The sequence below is a fragment of the Ictidomys tridecemlineatus genome, chromosome 15 (assembly GCF_052094955.1).
Source record: "Ictidomys tridecemlineatus isolate mIctTri1 chromosome 15, mIctTri1.hap1, whole genome shotgun sequence".
In the NCBI taxonomy this organism is placed as follows: Eukaryota; Metazoa; Chordata; class Mammalia; order Rodentia; family Sciuridae; genus Ictidomys; species Ictidomys tridecemlineatus.
Window position 1 is genome coordinate 58,784,422 of NC_135491.1, and position 20,565 is coordinate 58,804,986.

The window sequence follows — 20,565 nt, forward strand, 5'->3', positions numbered from 1 at the left end:
AAGAGAGGGAAGCAGGCCCCCCCACCCCCGCCAGCATGCCCCCAGGGGACAGGGAGGAAGAGGCTCTGGAGGAGCAGCGCAGGTGCAGGGCTGAGGCAGATGTGACTGCGGCAGGAGGAGCCTGCAAGGGCCGGAGCTGGAGCTGAGCCCCGCTGGGTCCTCAGCCTACACTGCACCCCAAGAATCCTGCAGCCCAGGCTTCTCCCCGGGGAGCAGGAGCAGTGGCCGTGGGGAGCACCCAGAGCTGCGGTGCAGCACCCGAGCTGAGCAGTCCTGTGTGGCTGAGCACAGGTGAGCCTCGGGGGAACTGGACCCAGATGGCGTCCACAGAGACAGTCATGGGATCGAGGCCTGGGAAGACGCTCGGGCGTTGAGGTCAAAGGAGGGGGCGAGGCCCTGGGGAAGGCTGGGAAGGGCATTTCTGGGGGCCTGCAGGGGAGGGAGGGGTGGCCCTAAGAAGAGGTCCCTGAACACTCAGGCCAGTGAGGCAGCCAGAGTGGTGGAGGAGAGCCCCTGGGAAGCCAGGCCAGGCTGCATGGGCCATCGGGACAGTCGGGTTTCCCGGGTAGGATGGTCCCCAGAGCCTAGGCCAGCGCAGGACAAGGAGGTCATTTAGTTTCTCCCTGGAGGCTGGGAGGAGTAGGGAAGTGGCCAGGAAGGGGAGGAAGACATTTGCTCACAGAGGGGCCTCTGCTGGGCACCCAGGCGGCTCCCGCAGGGGACTCCTGGGGACCTGGAGAACGCAGCTCGAGGGGTGCCCTGGGGCGAGGAAGCTGGGGTCCCAGGACAGCTGGCTGGGAACAAGGAGCACTGAGGCTCAGTCGCCCTGGCTGGAATCTGCGTCCCACCATGTGCCAGGCTGTAGGCGTGGGGGGTGGCCGCTGGGTGGAGTGGAGCCGGAGGTCGGCAGGCACCGAGCTTTGCTGGACAGATTGCCCTGGAGACTTAATAGCGGGCCGCTCCCCACCTCTCTCACACTTGGAGAGTGTTTGCTGGTGTACAGGGGGCGGTGGGGGGGGACAGGCCAGCACAGGCATTCCCAACCGTCCTGGGGGCCTTCTGGGAAGGAAGACAAGGAGCAGAGGAAATGTCCAGTTGCTTCCTTTTCCAGAGGGTCATCTCAGAGACGTGAACCCCCAGACCCCGTCTGGTCACACTGAGGTCAATTTTAAATGGAGATAGTGCGGCCGTCCCATTAAGCCCCCCACAGGGGGCATCTTATTGTTTAAGGTAGTTCAAAGGAGGGTTGAAAAAAGTCCCTGGAGAAACAAGCAGCATTTATCACTATACATTAAAAAGTCACGGCAAAGGCTGCAACCCCTTCCCGTCGGCAGCAGGGGGCTGGCAACCTCCTATCACGTCCCAAATCCTCTCAGATTGGCGATGGGAACTGCCACCACCTCCAGTGGGGACGCTGAAGCTTACGGGATGACCTGCCCTGACTGACCCCTGCCCCGGCCTGTCCCCTGCCCCTGAATGACCTCTGTCCCTGACTGACCCCAGCCCCCGCCTGACCCCAACTGTCCCCAGCTCCCACCTGCCCCTGACTGGCCCCAGCCCCTGCCTGCCCCCAACTGTCCCCAACCTCCCACCTGCCCACAGTCCCCACCTGCCCCAGCCCCTGCCTGCCCCCAGTTTGGTGCCCTGCCTGCGCCCAGCTTTGGTGTCCAGTTTCCATCTGCTGGTTGCCAGTCTGGCTACTGATTGCATTAGGTTCCCAGGTCCCTGCACAAGGTGATGATGGTGATGGTCATCCTAGTGATGGTGGAGGTGATGATGGTGGTGATGGTGATGGTGGTGATGGTTATAATGGTCATGGTCATGGTGCAGGTGATGGTAATGGTTATGTTGGTGATGATGGTGATGGTCATGGTTTCAGTGGTGATAGTGGTGATGGGGTGATGATAGTGTTGGTGGTGGTGATGATATGGTGTTGATGGTGATGGTGGTGATGATCATCCAGTGATACTGGTGACAATGATGATGGTGGTGGTGGTGATGGTGGTGATGATCATCCAGTGATACTGGTGACAATGATGATGGTGGTGGTGGTGATGGTGGTGATGATCATGCCAGTGATACTGGTGACAATGATGATGGTGGTGGTGGTGATGGTGGTGATGGTGATGATGGTGACAATCATGATGATGATGGCGATGATGATGGTGACAGTGGCAGTGATGATGGCTGATGAATGGAATTCACCATATGCCATGTGAACCCTGGCTCGTGTCCTTTGCATATATTAATTAATTTTTAATGTTTTATTTTTGTAGTAGCTGGACATAATACCCATTTTTTATCAATTTATTTCTATGTGGTGCTGAGGATCGAACACGGGCCTCACATGGGCTAGGTGAGAAAGAACTCTACTGCCGAGCCACAACCCAGCCTCAAGTATTAGTTAATCTAATTCTCATAATTACCCCGTGAGAATCATCATTACCTCCATTTTACAGACAAGAAACTGAGGCCCAAAGAGTGGACCTCCTTGTTCCATCTCAAGAGCTCGTTCTGGGAGCTGCGCTCAGAAGAGTTGAACATGAAAGGTTTGTTTCTGTGGAGGCAGTAACCCTAACTGTGAAAACTTGTTTTTCACTCATTTGAAACTAAAGGTCAGCGGTCTCCTTGCCTTTTCTGTCTGTCTTCCTTCCTTCTTTATGTGTTTATTTTTAGACATTCAAGCCTCCCTTTCACTTATGGTCTGAAAAATATCTGTCCCCTCTGAGTGCTTGCTCCCCTGGAGACTGGCAGCCATCCAGAGCTGGTGAACCAGGGTCCACGTTCTCAGAGCGGCAGTGAGGGGTTGCCCCCTGGAAACCCTTGAGCCGTGCACTGTTTACGTTGTGGCTTTACCTTGTTTATTGCACACAGAGCACAAACATAAAATGGAAAGCAGACGAGCCCGGGGATGCGTTCTGGGCTTGCCGCACGTGCTGATGGGTGAGGCACTGTCTGATGGACAAAGGAGTCTCCCAGCGTAGAATCACCCCACTGTGGAGCTGGGTGGGGCAGGTAGGTGCCGTCCTGGGCCCAAGCTGGGCAGATGCAGGGCCAGGCTCTCCCCAGGCCCCTGGTCCTTCATGGAGGGCACTGTGATAGATGCCAAGGGTCACAGGGGGAGGGAACCAGAGCAGGGGAGCTTGGGGGGCGGCTGCAGGGTCACAGAGGACACTCCATGACAGGTCCAGAGAGACCATTCAGTTTGTGTCCACTTCCCTGAGCATAGAAGAGGGGCCATGCCTTCCTCTTCACTTGGCTGTGGCCAGGCCAGGGTTCTGGACACCAGGCTGGCAGCAGGCTGGCCTCCACCTGGGGTCTCGGGTGGTCAGGAGTGGGAGTGGGCTCTCTTTGCTGTACCCTTCCTGGTGCAGCATGGAGCCCACTCCCTGGTGATTGTGTGCAACGGAGACTTGTGGGCTCTCCGCACATAAGGTGTGGTTCAGAAGTGGACACCGGTATGGAGGTCCTGAGGGGTCAGACCAAGAACTGCAGCACGGCCTCTGGTCCCAGCTGGTCTGCAGGTCAGGGGCACAGTGCTGGGGGCACTGACCCAGGGAGGGCACAGGTTTCCCTGGACGTGGGAGGTCACCTGAGTGCTGTGGAGTAGGCCAGACGGCCAGGAGAGGAAGGGCATTTTGGGCGGGGACAGCACATGTGAGGGCTGAGGGAGGGCGGGCTTGGCACGAAAGACAGGTGCCCAGCAGGAGGGATGGCAGCATCGTGCCACCCAGGCAGGGAGCTGGGCCTGGAACGTCATGTCGAGGGGACTGGACTTTGTAAGCAGTCAGGAGGGTCACTGTACTAAGCAGGGGCCGTGCGGTCACTTTGCCTGTTAGAGAATTACGTTGTTAAGGTTTAGATATGAGGCGTACCCCAAGTGGTCCCCTGTCAGTGCAGGAATGTTGGATTATGAGAGCTGGGACCTGATCAGCACAACCCCGTGTAGCTGGACAGGCTGGGTCATCACTCTAGGCAGGTGGCAGGTGGCTGTGGTGGGGGGGCGTGGCTGTGGTGGGCGTGGCTGTGGAGGTGGGCGTGGCCTGGCAGGGTGAATCTGCCCTGTGTCTCCTCCTCCTCCTCCTCCCTGCTTCCTGGCTGCGGGGAGCTGAGCCGCTGTCCTCTGCAGCCCCGGGATGTGCTGCCTCACCTCGGGCCCAGAGCACTGGAGTCGGCCTTCGATGGACTGAGGCCTCTGAAACCTGAGCCCCCAATAAACTTTCGCTCCTCAGAGTTGCTCTTGTGGGGTCTTCTGGTCGCAGCGGTGCTAAAGCCATCTAAAACACTTTGGCTCCAGAGTGGCCTGGAGGCTGGGTGGCAGAGACCCATTTCATTTCCCCACCTCCACACATTTGTCCACTCGTGTGGACTGAGGACCTGGCACAGGCCAGGCTCTGCCCTAGGCAGGAGGCAGCCACGAGCAAACGGGCCTCCCACGGGTGGAGCCACGTGGAGAACAAAGCTGGGGCGGGTCGGGCGCCTGGGGCGTGGGGCCGCGCTCCTGCACACACAGGGTGCGCATCAATGTTTTGGGCAACCTGTATTCTACAGAAAATCTGGCAGCGTGTCCAGGGACGTGTCACCAAGGTGATGGCACCCCATAAGTGCACCCCAAATCCTGAGCAGCACCAGCCTTGGACACAAGTAAGTGGAGGAGGGGCGCCAAGCCTGGGACGTCACAGGCCCGAGGCAGCCCCAGATGTCACCCACACTCGCCTGGCAGGGGCCATTCCAGCTGTGCACCTGTGAACCCTGTGACAGTGTTAGTTGTTTTGTATTCTAAGAAAGATTGATAGGACCCACACAGATAGCTAGTGCTTAGGGTAAAGATGAGTAAAAATGGGAGAAAGAGTCAGCTCAGGCTGACTCCAAGACACCCCCCCCAGAAGGGTGAGAGAGATGGCCAGGGTGCCTGTCACACACAGGTGGCAAGAGGGGCCCACAGAGTCACCAAGGGCAGCCCCTGACACGCAGCCCTCCTCCGCACCCATGAAGCTGCCAAGCAGAGTCTCTCAGGAGCCGGGTGGCGCCCCGCTGTCCAGACAGAAGCCTCCTCAGAACACGTGGCTCGGGGCCTCTGAGGAATGCCCACCACCTCGGGTGCCAGAAAAACAAACAAGAAATCCAACCTGCGGGCGCAGGTGCCCACCCTGCAGATGAGCCACACAGGTGGCGGGTGGGCGTCCTCCAAACCGGAGCCTGCAGGACCAGCATGGAGTGCGCATCTGGGTGGAAGGTCCATGATGTCCACGGAGGGCCAGGCTCCACCTGCATGTCCCACCCCTGTCCCGCCACCCCAGGACCTCACTGCGGCCGCCCCCTGCTCTGGCCCCACCCTGGGCACCGAGCCACAGAGGGTACGGAAGTCATCGGCCTGCAGTGTTTATTTTCGGCCTTTTCCACGCCCGCCAGCCAGCTATCAAGCTGGACACATTTTGCTTTTTTTAACTCAACCTGGTTCATGGCTCCAGTCATGAGCGGGGACCCAGGGGACGCTCGTATCTGCGTTGACACAGGAGCACCAACTGTGTCTCTTTGATCCAAGATAAAAATGGTTTTCAAACAAGGAGAAAGAAAGCACCATGCAAAACAGGTGGGTCCCCAAGGCAGCAGTGGGGGGGGGACTGGGGGATCGTTGTCACAGCTGGCCACACCTGGAAGCCCTCCCTGTCTGTTTCCGCTGAGATTCGAGATGGAGTGGCCGAGTCCCCTGGGTGCGGGGGCTAGGCCCATGTGCTGGAGGCTCAGGCTGGCCCTGTTGCCAGCCTGTCATGGTGGACAGCTGGGTATCGACCCCTTCATCCCTTGTCAGCTACCAGCTCTTTGGTGACAGCACCTGTGCCCATGATGGGCCCATTTCTGGGGATATAACAGAATGTGAAGGGCCCACCCTTGTCCACCCAGAGCTCCCAGTCTGCATGAGCCACAGAAGGTCTCAGAGTGAGGGTGGTCTGGCTGCTGCCCACATCCTGTGCCCCCTGCAGGGCCATGCTTCCTCACCAGACCCTAAGCGTCAGGGTCCCAGGGACCTGCTCCTGGGCCCTCTTCTGGCTGCCCATCAGCCCCTGACACTCACTGTGGCATCTGCCCACCCGAGAACCATGGCTTCCCTGGCACACAGCACCCCGCTCCCCGGGCCGAGCAGGTGTCCTTGGCAGAGGGAGCGGTGACCTGTGTCCAGCACAGCCTCTGATTCAGGTGGGCAGGGCCCGAGATCCCACATGTTCTGCAAGTTCCCAAAACACAGAGCCACCAAGGTTCCCTGGCCCTGGGGAGAGGGCAGTCCCAGGAGGCCCGGGAGTCAGCAGTGGGTGAGTATTTGCATTTCTATCTGCAGGAAAACTACCTGCTGTCCGGTTAGCCAACACGACCGCATGACCGGCATCCCGCGGCAATAACTGATACCCGTGTGGTCGTAAGTGAAGTGCCCACTCTTCTCAATGACATCTATTACCAAAATGACCCCATGGACAGCAGGAGGGTGTTTTTGAAGCTGGTAGTGACTGCTCAGCTGGAGACTTCTCAGGTCACTCCCTAGTGATCCTGTCCAGCTAGCCAAGGGCCGACATCCTCCAGGTCCAGTGGTGGGCTGGCCACCCCTGCCGGTGGCTGGCAGTAGAACTGCACCTGGACCCAGCAGGTGACTCTGTCTGTTGGTGAGGCAGGGTGGGGGCAGGTGGGCGAGGCACTTGGAGCCTGGCTCCTCCCACTGGACACTGTCCCAGGAAGCCTCCCTGGAGGCCTTGCCCTGGACGCTGACCAGCTACTGCTATGCTCATTCCCCTGGATCTAAGCTCTGGGGGCCACACCTGTGTAAAAATGGGCGATTTCACCTTGAACTCCTGGCTTTTCTTGAAAAGCAGGAAGATGGGCCCCAAGTGGGATTCATGGTGGCCGCTGGCCTCGCTGAGGGTTGGTCTCCTGCTGCAGGCAGGCAAGCTAGCTCCCCAACACGGGTTGTTTGATGGTGTCATTGAGACGTGTGTGCAGAAGCCTCCTGTGAGTTCTGTTCTAGGTGTTGATGAAGGGGACAGTAGGGGGGAGAGGCAGGCAGGGAGGAAGGGAGGGTGGGACTCCGGGGTCCTCCGTCTCATTCAGGGGACTTGGACCTGGAAGTGAAACCAGAGGCCCAACCCTTCTCCCACGCCCCAGGCACCCAGGAGGGACACGCAGCCCCGGGCTCATCTGCTGTTGACGCATAATCTTTCTCCCACACACGGCTCCAAGATCACCAGGGACATTCCCAGGATGGACGGCGGAGGCCGCGGGAGGCAGGTCCCTTTAACTGCTCTCTCAAGGGTAGTTCTCTGTCTGCTCTGGCATGGGGTGGTTCACCTCCCGGGGAAGAGGTGACACTCTCCCGTGTCCAGCCCTCCCGGGCCCTGGTGGGGGTTCTTCCAGGTGGCACCTCCCTGCACGTCCCACCAGCCAAAGTCGGGAAGTTCCTTCCCCAGAGGGGCAGGGTGCGGCTGAGCTGCAGGGATCAGTACCCCACATGGAGTGGCAACACACCCACCAGGCTGCCCCTGTCCCCGCCCTGTCCCTGTCCCAGGAATCCAGACCAGCTGGCCTCCAGGAGGGGGGAAGCCATGGCACCAGCCTCTCTGCTCACGGGGTGCCGAGCTCCCCTGGAGGGGAGGGGGGAGGTCCACTCTGTCACAACCAAATGGTTCTAGCAGACTAGATGTCACTCACTGTCCCCTGATGAAAACAAATAAACAGCTCGGGCGGGCAGGCGTGGGGGAGGGGCGGCGCTGCCCCTGGAGAGCACAGGGCTCACCCGGGCTTCCCAGGCTGGCACACGCACTGTCCACACACCGCAGGCCTCCCCAGGTGCCCTCCTTCACTCCCTGGCGCACAGCGCCCAGGCGCCCAGGGCTGGGAACACGCCTGGACGGGCCATTTGCACTAAGTGCCGGGAACCGTGTGTTTTGAATACAACAGTTACTATTATGGCATCATGTAAAAATGTGGATGTGCAACCCATGTGATTCTGCAATCTTTGTAATGTTTTGAATAACCAATAAAAATAAAGAAGAATACAATGATAAAAAAAAATTTTTTTTTGCTACACGAATCTCCCTTCCGCTGTTTAAAAGGCAACAAGAGGCCGTGCCCACCAGGTGGACAGGGACTGTGTGCTGAGGACGCTCTCACAGGGAGGCAGCGTGAGGACCCAGGGCCCCGGCCCGGGGCTGTAGGCCCTGACTGCCCAGGGGGCAGGCGCATCATCATCTGGGGCTTCCTGCTGCCTGTGGGGGCTGAGGTCACACAGGTGGGACAGCCAAGCCCAGCCAGGGGACCGGTCGGAGCCCCTTGTCTGTAGTTCAATCCCTGAGGCCTAAGATCCCACCCACCCCACCCCACCCAGCCCATCTCAGGGCTCACTGAGCAGCTGCCCCCTTGATTTGGGCACCCTGGTCACCCAGCCCAGTTGGCTGTCAGGCGCTAGAGGACGCCCCTCCAGCAGCCCAGCATAAGCACAGCTGGGCAGGGCTGCTCAGCCAGCCCCTGAGAGCGTGGGAGGACGACCTGGCCACGCCATCAGCTGTGGGGTTCGTGGTGGGGAGGGACGCGCGGGAGCCCTTGTCTGGTTGCAGGAGCCCCAGCTCCGCCTTGCTTCCCGGGCCCAGCTGTGCCCTTTAGGCCCTTTGGTGCTGTCTGCAGGTGAGCACCTCGAGGCAGAGGTGCAGCTGTGACTCAGAACCAGGGCCTCCACCTGCCAGGGGCTGGCTGGGCCTGGGAAGTGGCACCAGACTCAGGAGGGAGGTCTGGGCAGAAGGCTGAGGTCAGCACCGTTTGGAAAGACTCACTGCCAAGCCCGTGAGCAGGGACCCGGCAGAGGGGTGCCCCCGCCCTCCCCCAAGTTCTCTTTCCTTCATTTACTCGTCAGCGATGTCCAAGGAGCAGGCCTTCCCACGGATGAATGGCATATGTGCCAGGGCCGCTGGCCTCAGGGAGGGACAGGAACACAGCAGGCCGCCTCCGCCTCCTCCCCAGCCCACTCCCTCGGCAGGCCAGGACCCCGCAGCCCGGGCCTCTCCAGGGGCCGGCACCTGGCCAGCAGGGGAGGTGCTCCTGCGCCCTGGCCACCTGGTGAGTGCCCAGCAGCCCCTGAAACAGTGACCACCCTGGGCACAGGGGTCTCCCAGCTGCTGGAAGGACGGCCCTAGGATGTGGAGTCCCCTGCGCCCTCAGCAAAAGGCTCTTCCTCAGAAGGTCACTTTTCCCGAGTTGTGCTGACCGCGGCCTTCTTTCCCCACTGGTTGAGGCCCTGAAAGAGCAGGAGGGACGCCCGGGACGCAGACTGGCCTGCCGCCGCCCTCTCCGGGGCCCTCTGGAGAGCCGCCTCTGGCCAGGCTCGGGGCTGCCCACACCTGGTGGGCCCTGCTGGCCGAGGGGGGACCACAGCCAACAGTGCTCATCATTTGACCTCAGTGAAGTGTAAGTAGGAAAGGCACACAGGCTGCCTGTCCCCGGTCCTGCTGTGACATCCCTGGTCGGCTGCTGACCTGGGACTAAGGTACTTGATATGATGCCACCATCACTGTGCAGCCCTGGGCAATTGGGTGTCCTCTCTGGGCCTCTGTCTTCTAGACAGAATGAGAGACAATCTCGTCCAGAGCCCTGGTCAACAAGTGCCACCAGAGGCCTGTCCTCACGCTGCCAGGGGGTGTCGCCTGGGCCTGGGGAGGGAAGTACCGGGGGAGCTGGGAATGATGACCTGGGGAGGGCTGGAGGACCGAGGGGTGGGAGGAGGCTGGGAGCCTCCAGAAGGAGAGGCCGAAGGAGCACGGGTGGCAGCTGTAGAAGACCGGGCTGTAGCGCCACCCACCCCGAGTCTCAGCTGGCCCGTGGGGACCCTTGGAGTGAAGGTGGCCCCGGGCTGTGGCCCCAGGAGGCACGTCACCTTGGTTTCCGGCAGAGGCAGGTCCTGAAGGCCCCAGGCAGGAAGCCCCTCCTGGCTGTCCCTGGTCGTCACTGACTGGCAGTTGCTTTGGGCAGCGAGGTGGCCAGCACGGCTGGAGGACACGGGGGACTAAGCCCCTTGCCTCATACCTGGGAAGAGACAGGGGCCTCACCAGCCCCCTGGAGGGCTTGAGCCCGTGACCTGAGACCCAACAGGACTGCCTCCCGTCTGCTCCGAGCTGGGACCGCGCCTCTAACACGCGGGCCTCTGGGGACACTGTCCCCACCGCAGCCCGGGAGGTGCTCACAGTTGTCCTACTGGAGGGTCGCTGCTTCCTCTCCAGCCAGCTCTGCGCTCGCTTCCCTCAACAGGAGCCAACGAGGACTCGGAACCACAGTCCTCCGTGTGGATGGGCCCTTCTGGGGGCTCAGGAGGGCCAGGGACAAGCCTCGGGCCAGGCTGCTGTCCACGGCACCTGCAGCAGGAGCAGGTCTCCCCTTCCTTCTGAACCCGAGGGCTCACCTGCAGAAACAGCTCTCAGCCTGTGTGCTGTGCAGGGAGACGTGCTTGCTCCTGCCCCTGGGTGCAGTGGCCCTGGCCCTGGCCCTGGCCAGGGGTGCTCCGTCCTGCGCCCCACACCCAGCAAGGGGGGACCCGCTCTTTCCCCACGCCCAGGGCTCCGGAGAGTGAATCCATGTCCTGAGGGTTCCAGACGCCTCCAGGTTAACCTCGAAGGCTCCATCCAAATGCCAGACCCTGAGATGGGAGCCCCCACCCGGCCCCAGGCTCTCCCTCCCTGTCTCTGTCTGTCTGTCCCTCCCCTGTCTCTCTTCCTGTCTCTGTCTCTGTCGACTCTCTCTCCCTCCCTGTCTGTCTCTGTCTGTCCCTCCCTCTATGTCTCTCCCTGTCTCTCTCCCTCTCTGTCTGTCTCTGTCTGTCCCTCCCTCTGTCTCTCTCCCTGTCTCTCTCTCTGACGACTCTCTCTCCCTCTCTGTCTGTCTCTGTCTGTCTGTCCCTCCCTCTGTCTCTCTCCCTGTCTCTACTTCTCAGTCCCCCCCCTCCCCGTCTCTCAGGAATTCACACGTATCCACACTCCTCTCTCACACTCACTCACACTCAGACAACAAAGGCCACTGTCTCTGACTGGCCACGGGTTTCCCCTAATTCCCTAGACCTTCCCCTCTATTTCCTGTCCTTGGGAAAGGGAAATGTCTAAATCCTTCAGGGGTTTCTCATTAAGATCCTGACAAATGAGAGGGAGAGGACTCAAAGCCCACCACATCACCAAATATGGGATAAAAATGTGCCGCCCCCCTGCCCGGCCATAAGTCACGGCCACAGAGCCACCTAAGGCCCCAGAGAGCCGTTCCTCACGGGCCGGCCTCACCCAGCTCCCAGTAAGGCCCCGCTGGCCGTGGTGGCCACACAGGCTCCCAGTGAAACCCAAGACGCAGGCGGGTCAGCCTCCCAAACAATACCCGGCTTTCTTTCAAGCGGCCTGCCCGGCCAGCCGCCCGCATGGGCCTGATTGACAGGGCCCCTGGGACCCGCGGGGTGAGGCCTCTGCCAGGGCTCTGGCCTTTTCTGGGGCTGAGTGGCCCCAGCAGATCCCCCGTATGGCCCAGTGGGGACCCATCTTTCAGCTCTCCCTGTCAAGAGTTCCTGCCAGATCCTGCGCGGGACCCCAGCACGGGGCGGGGCGCCGCAGCCTGCCCCTGTGTGGCCTGTTCCCATGGCACACACCGCTGCTGGACGTCCCTCTCCCTCACCCCCAGCTCCACATGGCCTGAGGGGCAGCTCGAGCCCTGGGAAGGGAGCTGTGCCCCCCCCCCGCCCCCGCCTTGCCCCTGGGCCACAACTGTCACCACAGATCACTGTGAGAAAGGAGCCCTGTGACCTACGCCGTTGGTGGACGCACAGCTGGGCCTTGTGTCTCCCCAGAGCTGTCTGCTGTCCAGCCAGGAGCCCTCATGGGGTGCTCCACAGCTCTGAAGTGGGAAGTGGCCCCTGAGCACCCACTGGTGTCCATGTGAGGCCTCACAGGGGGCACAATCATGAGGGGGCTGCTCTTCATGCCACCCCATGGGGGACACTGAAGCTAGAGGGGCAAAGTCCCTTGGGCTCTCGGCCCCTTTGCTCTCTAAGCATCTGTGCTCACTCCTTCCACCTGCCTCTCTGGGCCCACTGGCCACCTTCCCATCTTTAGACATACCCACCTACTGGCCGCAGGGCCTTTGCACTCACTGCTGGGTGTGCTGCCCAGCTCATTCCTTTCAAGCAGGTCCTCAGCGAGGCCTCCCTGACCCACTGAGCTACACACAGCTGCAGCTGCGGGGCAGAGTCTCCTGGGCTTTCAGGAGAGCCTGGTGTCTCCGCCAGGGCCAAGTGGCTCTGCACATGGGCTCCAGTGTCTCCGCGACCAGGGTGCAGGTCTCGGGAAGGTGGGGATCTCCCGGTCCTTCTCCACCGTGTGTTCCCAGGACCAGGACAGAGCCAGGCACAGGGCCAAGCTCAGCGGAGCTGATGGACAAGTGTGGGGCAGGCAGGAAGCCTGTCGCCTGGCGTCACGTGCACATGGCTTCAGCCACCCTTCCGCTTACGGGGCTGCCCCTCACTGCCCTGCTCACCCCAGGGCCCCACTGCCCACACCAGGTTACAGTGGGCCGGGCCTCCCCATGGCTTGGGGCACAGGCACAGGGAGCTGGCCAGGAGGAAGTGAGATCCCCTCGGGGGAATTGGGAACTGGAACCAGAGAGAAGCCAGCCTCTAACCAGCTCTGGGGCTGGGCGGAGGAGGTGGGGGGAGGGTAACAGGGAAGAAGGAGGGAGGTGGGAGGGGAAGGAGAAAGAGAAGGAGGGAGGGAGAGAGAGAAAGAGAGAGGGGGGGAGGGGGGAGAGGTAGAGAGAGGGAGACAGAGAGGGAGAGAGAGAGGGAGAGAGGGAGAGGGAGAGAGGGAGAGGGAGAGAGGGAGAGAGAGGGAGACAGAGGGAGACAGAGAGGGAGAGGGAGAGAGGGAGAGGGAGAGGGCGGAGGGAAGGATCAAGGGCTCCTGGGCCTTCCCAGGACCTGGTTCCAACCCTTCCTGAGCCCAGCTCCATCCCAGGATTCTGACAAATGCTCCGTTTGGCTTCAGCCAAGGCTGGTGGCCTGTGCCATTGTCCCTGAGAGCCACCCCCTCAGCCACCTCCCATGCACCCCCAGCCTGGGGCACTGGGCCTGTGTGGGGAGGGAGGCCAGGGCCGCCCGGAGCACCACACTCGGACAGCTGCTGCCCAGAGAGCCCCACTTGCCTGCGTGTGTCATCGTGGAGCCACAGTGTCCCCGAGTGGGCAGTGTGCCCTGGCTGGACAGGGTCCCCGAGTGGCCCTCCGGCCAGGCACTGAGCTCATGCTTGGACCTGGGGCTGAGCAGAGAGACCCAGCACATTCTCTGGGGGAAAAGCCATCATCCTCAGGTGTGGAGCCCAGGGCCGGGGGTGGACTCCCCAACAGGGTGACCTGGGTCCGTGTCCCAGGAAAGGAGATGCTCGGCTAGAAATGCAGAGGAGGCGAGGAGCGCTGCAGCCAGGAGCGGGGACAGCAAGTGCCGAGGCCCTGGGCAGGCCGCGGCGCTCGGAGGAGCTGAGAGCCAGCCCAGGCGGCGGGGGGGCAGTGAGAGGGGAGAGTTCTAGAATGGAGAGAAGCCTGGAGGGACTGCCAGGGACAGGCCCCCGAGGCCCGTGCTGGCCATGTGTGCAAGTTATTCAGGCCTTACAGAATCTTGGGAGGCAAAGGATGAGGGACAAAGATGTGCAGAGGTCAAGTCAATTACTTGAGGTCACAGAGCCACTGCATGGGAGGTCTGGGCTGGACCATGGGCCCCTGGACCCCCCACAGCTCCGCCAGGCCCCCCACGGTGCCTTCTTCTGCCTGAGCAGACCAGCAGCCTCAGCCGTAAGTCATTGCTGAGAAGCTGTGACTTCCCTGCTGGCTGGCTGCACGGTGACACCCCCGGGGCCAGTGCTCCCGCTCCTCCAGGCCCGACCAACACCTGAGGGCTCCCTCCGCTGACTCTCGCCGTCCTGGGGAGGCAGAACTCACTGCGGTTCTGACTGGCACGTTCCTGAGGGTGGCACCTAGCTCCTGGTTCCCCCGCTGGCTACCCTGGAAGGTCACACCGTGTGTGACCCTCGGTGCCTGATGTCCCCAGCAGGCAGCCCACTGAGCAAGACCCAGGTGGACGGTGCAGGGACTGGGTGGGCGTGGGGAGTGCTGCTTGTGGGCCTGGGCTTCCCTTTGGGGTGCCCCTGGGCAGGGTGCCGGTCGCCCACCTCCGTGGATGCGCTGATGCCCCTGAACCCATCACTTGAGAGGGTGGGTTTGGTGTCGGCCGCATTTCACCACAACGTGGATGAAGCCGGGGTCGCTGCGGGCTCCTGTCGGGGGGCGGCTGTTCACCGCCTTATCGTCTCCCAACCTGCACCCGGTTCTGGGCTTGGCATATTTATGAACCGGCTTGGAAGCTCGTCAAAGGGCTCAGGAATGTACCTTAAGGAAAGTCTCGGAAAGGCCAGGGGCTTTCTCCGCGTGTCGTGGTCGGATGCCAGAACTGAGGGAGAGCTGGTTGATTGCTGGCCCCGCTCTGCCAAACAGAACTGGGGGTGTCCCTGGGAGTCTCCGAGGTCACCCCAGACACATCCGGTACCCGATTAAATCAACGCCCAGCCCTGCTTGGAAGCTCAAAGTACATGAACTAATAACAATAAATAGTTATTTGGTTCCTTTTTACAGACACATTTGGACTGCATTTCAGGCAATTTTATGGGCCAGTGCTATTTTGAGCATTCCCCAATTCCCACACTGCACGTGAAACATCTGCGGGGCGAACATGTGGAGTTTTAAGCTCTGGCTCTTGGACATAAATCTGAAGCTGCCCCAAGACCCAGCCTGGTGCAGACCCCGAGAAACGGTCCTGGAAGGTTCGACAGTGCCCGCAGGCCCCGTCCACCGGCTCAGCCGATAATGAGGGCGGATCTCGGGGAAGGAGGGCCGTCTGGAAGCCAAGGTGAGGTGGGGCAGCCGGAGACCCGAGGGCGGGCTTCAGGAGCTCTCAGGGCGTCCCTCCCCCTCTTGGAGCAGTTGGTGACCACACACAGCTCTTCCACCTCGGTTTAGGTGGGTTTCCTGCCGCGTCCTTCACTCCTGGAGCTGCCTGGCCAACATGGTCCTTCTCAGTCCTGCTGGAGATCTCGGGGCTGCCCACTGCTCTGGGGTGGAGATCAGGCGCTCCTCTGGGCTCTGCAGGAGGTGCCTCTCTGATCCCTGCTGAAGACCTGGGTCTCAGTCAGTGCACCAGGTGCCCAGCTCCCTGGGCCACAGAACCCGGCCTCCTTCAGTTCCTCCTCCTGCCCCAGGCCATTGGCACTTCTCACACTTGTGCTCCCCCCTCGGTTTTGCCTCTTCCTCCATCTCCAGTGCACCTGTCACCTCCAGGCCGTGCACCTGAGCACCAGGTCGAATCCCTGGGCAGCTGGCCCTCCTCACCCTGTCACTCCCTCGTTGACTCGATTCACGCCATCTGATGGGGACACCAAGGGGTGCCTTTCTCACTGGGGGTCCCGGCTCCTGGCTGGTTCCTGATGAATAACTCAAGCATGAAGGGATGCTCCCGCCTCTCTTCCTGGCTGCTGGAGTCCAGTCAGATGGGCACGATGGCGGGCTGAAGCCAGGAGGGGCCAGGTCTGCAGTCTAGCCCTGGTCACCCCGAGTCGGCCACCTTCCTGCTCAGACGCTACCCCGCGTCCAGCGCTGCATTGGCAGGCAGGAAGGACAAGCTGTGTGGCACTGTATTTCCATGCTCGCTGAGCCCTGGGGTTCCCGTGGCGTGACTGGAGCAAGGAAGGGCCGCACCGAGGATGGCGTGACAGCCTCCCTCAGCACACGGCCCGGAGCAGCCGGACCCGGTGACCGCGCACTTCGTGCCTTCTCCAGCCCTGGAAGCCTGCCCGTGGCACATTGTTCTGCTCGAGTTTATGTTTGTGGTGCTGGGGATGGAGGCCCGGGCCTCGCAGTGCTAGGTACACCCCACCCAGCCCGGCTGGACTCATCAAGCCCACTTCCCAGCAAACCTGGGGATGGGAGGATGGGGCCACCGATGGGCACTTCTGGGACCCCAAGGTCAAAAGGCAAACATTGAGCAGGAGAACCAGAATCTCTGGGGTCAGGCCAGAGCTCTGGAGCCCGAGGTCTGGGTCCAGGGCCACAGTGCCCTGTGCCTGTGGTCACGCTGGGTGTCTCAGGGCCAAGGATGCTGACTTGGCTGTGTCTGGCAGCCCTGGATACCTTGTAGATTCTTGTGGAAGACCCTCCAGCCTCACCTTACTTGTTACAAATACTGCCTGGAATCAAACCTTGTAACGAAAAGCAGAACACCAAGGCCTCCTGCGTTCTCTAAGGAGATACCTCCTTGCAGATTAGGCAGGGGCTCTGCTGCCCTTAATGGCTCTCCTGTTTCTTTGCGGTTGACAAAACCTTTGCAGGCAGGGTGGCCATCGTGACCCAGTCTGACAACTCAAGTCACAGGGTACCCTGCAGAGGGCCTTGTGCCTCCCAGGTGGAGCTCAGAAGCTGGGGCAGAGATCAGAGTATGTGGCCCACAGAGCCGGAGACATGTGCATCCTGGCCCTTTGAGGAGAGGTTGGCGCGCCCCTGTTCCAGGACCTGTAGGGGCTGGCGGTTGGCTCCCTGGGCGGCGAGCGCCTCCGCACGACTGACAGAACTTCGAGGACACTTTCTGGTGTGCAGCGTCAGGGATGGGCTCAGCCGACTTGTGAGCATCCGCGTGCCGTGTGACACTGTGTTTCTACTCTCTCGCAACTTCACGAAGCCACCGAGATCCCAGGCATGCTCACTCCTCTTCCACCGAGTAAGCCCCGGATGCCGGTTTAGGATGTCGGGGCTAATCTGAGCGGCTCGGAAACGGTGTCCAGGGCCTCACTAATCTGGATAGTTAGGCACCAGGTTTATATTTGGGTTGTGTTTTACTCTCCTCAAAGTCCCATAAAGACGCCACCGTGAGCCTTTGGACCACGAGGTTGCCAGACACTGTAAGAAGCCACCCGAGGGAGCCGAACCATCGGGGTGCTGGTCCCCGTGGGGCAGAAATGACAGCATCTCACAACTCCGCTGCTAAGGCTGTTGGGAATGACCAGGTTAGTGCCTGGGAGCCACTGCTCTGCAGGTGTGGGATTGTCCCCCAGCCTGCTGACGGCCACCTCCCTGCAGGCACAGGGAGAACTTGGCTGCAGCTCTCGGCATCCCGCGGTCAGCAAGGCCCCAGGGGTCTGCTGGCCCACAGGTGGCTCCCAGAGCCCCTCTTGCTCTCCATGCTCAGGGAATGGCCTGGCGCTCCATGTGCCTGTGTGTCCCAGGGCTTTCCAGAGCAGACAGACACTTTCCAAGAGGCTGACAATTCAATGGCAGCCACCCAAGAGCCCCAGGCAGAGGAGACGCAAGCCTGCGTGGTTTGATGGCCGTTTCTGAGTTGACCAGAAAGACATTATCGGATGTCCCTCAAGTGCTCCGGGGCAGGACCAAGGGAACCCCGGGGAGGAAAGGTGGGAGAGGGAGGACATCAAGGAGGGAGCCCCGCCTGCACCACCCCGGGGACTCCCACGGCTCTGCCTCATCATCCCTGGCAGCTCTGAAAAGCCTTTTCCTGGGGCACTCCTCCAGGGCAGTGATCTGTCACTCTGGGTGGGACTAGCACAGCCTGCCTGAGAACCCAGCCTGCTCCTCGGCTTATCAGGTCTGCACACCTGCTACATTCACAAACACCTGCACCTGCCTCCCCTCCCCGCTCCTCCAGCTGCAGCGTGCTTCAGGTGCCCCAGGGCATGTCCTTCCTGGGCACACAGGCCCTCTCCAACCCTGACCGCTCTCCCTCATTCAGCAGAACGGGCATCAGTAGGGACTGGACTGCAAGGGAGGAATACACGTAGCCCAGAGTTCAGCTGCCCACACACCTGGGTTCCGACCCCGCCCCTGGCGCTGCCCCGCTGCCCTGCTGCCTGGCGCAGGGCAAGCCTGTGCTCTCCACCGGGGCTGGGAACACCGTGGGCAATCCGGGCAACCGGGTGAGTCGCTGTGGCTGAGCAGGACAAGACATCCTGAGAAGCAGCAGTCTTTTTCTGAAGTACAGTTGGTACTGAAGCCTGGGCCTCCGGAGGGAGTCTGGCTGCCCACCACGATGGTGCTGCCGGTCTTCAGATGGGACTTTAAAAACTGCCCACTTTTTGTCTCTTCCAAGATTTTCACAAGTGGCTCCTATTTCCGACCATCTTTAGGGATGGCTCAGCTCTGTCTCCAGAAGTCGGTTTGGATTGGAATTTCCCAGTCCTGGTTGACCATCAAGCATGGATTCTGCTCCAAGTGAGGGAATGAGCAAGCGTTCCCAGGGTGCATCCGAAGGTCTCCAATATCGAAGATCAATCAAATGTTGCTACTGCTTTTGTGGATGGGATTGCCCACCTATTGGCCTGTTTATTTAACAGTGTCTGCCAGTCCTTGGAGGAGGGTAGGGGTCAATAGGCTGGTGCCAGAGGCCAACAGAAAACTGCCTGTGTTAGTCGTTGCCTTTGTCAAAACTGCCCTTGCCTCATGGTCACCAAAACCCAACCAGAACAACTCAGGGGAACAACAACTTGGGGCTTATGGTTAAAGTGGATGGAGACAATAGTAATTCTGGGAGGGTTTATCAAATCTGTACACATGCTACATTTACACATCACTACAGAGCAAAGCGTACGTTACAGAAATGCCATCATCACCACCATCACCATCATCACCTCCATCACCATCATCACCATCATCACCATCACCATCATCACCATCACCATTATCACCATCACCATCACCATCATCACCTCCATCACCATCATCACCACCACCACCATCACCATCACCATCATTATCACCATCACCACCATCATATCACCATCATCACCATCACCATCACCATCATATCACAATCATCACCATCACCATCATAATCACCATCACCATCACCACCACCATCACCACCATCACCACTATCACCATCATCACCTCCATCACCATCATCACTTCCATCACCATCATCACCATCACCATCACCATCACCATCATCACCTCCATCACCATCATCACCACCACCACCATCACCATCACCATCATTATCACCATCACCACCATCATATCACCATCATCACCATCACCATCACCATCATCACCATCACCATCACCATCATCATCACCATTACCATCACCATCACCATCACCACCATCACCACTATATCACCATCATCACCTCCATCACCATCATCACCTCCATCACCATCATCACCACCACCACCATCACCATCACCACCACCACCACCACCACCATCATCACCATCACCATCACCATCACCATCACCATCACCACTGTCACCACTGTCACCACCGTCACCACTGTCACCACCATCACCACCAGCATCTTATGTTCTGGTACATACTTTCCATGTGCTGGAAGCAGAAGCAGTTCTGTAGATTAACCCCTGGGGCCTCCCCACACGCCGAGTAGGCACTTCTGTCCCTTGTCCAGAGGAGCAGACTGAGGCATGGAGAGTCGGTAGTTGGCCCAGGCTGACCTGGGTGGGAAGAGGCAGGGGAGGGATTTGAGCCCAGGCACCTGGCTCCAGAGCCAAGACCCAGCCATGATAACAAAGGTCCCTCTTCAGGTCCCTCCTCAGGTCCCTCTTCAGGTCTGCTGAAGGCCCATTTGAAGCTGGTTGGAAACAAGCCGTTGGATACACTTAGGCACAAAATGTTATTTGTGTGCCTGAGTAAAATTAGAAGATTTCACGGCCCATTTAGCCCCGTGGACCGTTACGCTGGGCAGGCCAAGCCAGCTCCTCCACTTGGTCCGCTCGGAAGCTGGCCAGCACCATATCACTATGACTAAGAGTGTGCAGGAAGCCTCTGTGTTGTCTTGTAGCCAAACCAGCTGACGATTTTCTAATATCTGCAATCACTAACTGGAACACCTGCCCTCGCCTCTGTGCAAGGCCTTTCCACACCAGGTCTACCCCTGCACTCAGGGCGGCCACAGCCCCCTGCCCCGCAGGCCTTTCTGGTGGTTGGATTTTGAGGACGTGTGACCTCATTGGAAGCAGGCGGTCGGGGCCGGCCGTCTTCATTTCCTGTGCCCTTTCCACACTTCGGTATCTCTTCCACACAGGAGAGGCATCGGGGGCTGTGAGCTGACCCCAGGGGCCAGTTCCTGGGGGCAGACCCGTTCCTCTGTCCCTAGAGACCGGCCTCCTATGAAGATTCCAGAGCAGTGGTCACAGGGCTGAGTGGCCCAGGAGGCTGTGGGCAGGTCCCCAGGAGGCTTAGGCCAGGGTGTTCCCTAGGGAGGAGTCATGAGCTTTGGGGACAGGAAATCAGAGCCTTTAGGACAAAGATGGAGAACACAAGGCACATTCCATTTTACAATGTCACATGAAACACGGGAGAAACAGTCTATGGTACATGCACATATCAACTCAGTTCTTACAGAGAAGCTTGAAAGTACAGGGCCTCGGAATACTTTTGGCAGGGAGCCCCTTACTAACAGGAAGGCACCCTCCACAGCCCTGCCGGGGGCTGGGCACGTGA

The 20,565-nt window shown here is 60.1% G+C and overlaps 1 long non-coding RNA gene across 1 annotated transcript; it reads left to right on the forward strand.

Moving 5' to 3' along the window:
- The first annotated feature begins 437 nt into the window (after positions 1-437).
- LOC144370949 (uncharacterized) lies at positions 438-8,042 on the forward strand. The gene is made up of 6 exons (XR_013431082.1): positions 438-2,356; positions 2,460-2,549; positions 2,875-3,015; positions 4,552-5,593; positions 6,338-6,415; positions 7,153-8,042. It is a non-coding gene; the product is annotated as an uncharacterized LOC144370949 (long non-coding RNA).
- The last annotated feature ends 12,523 nt before the right edge of the window (positions 8,043-20,565 follow it).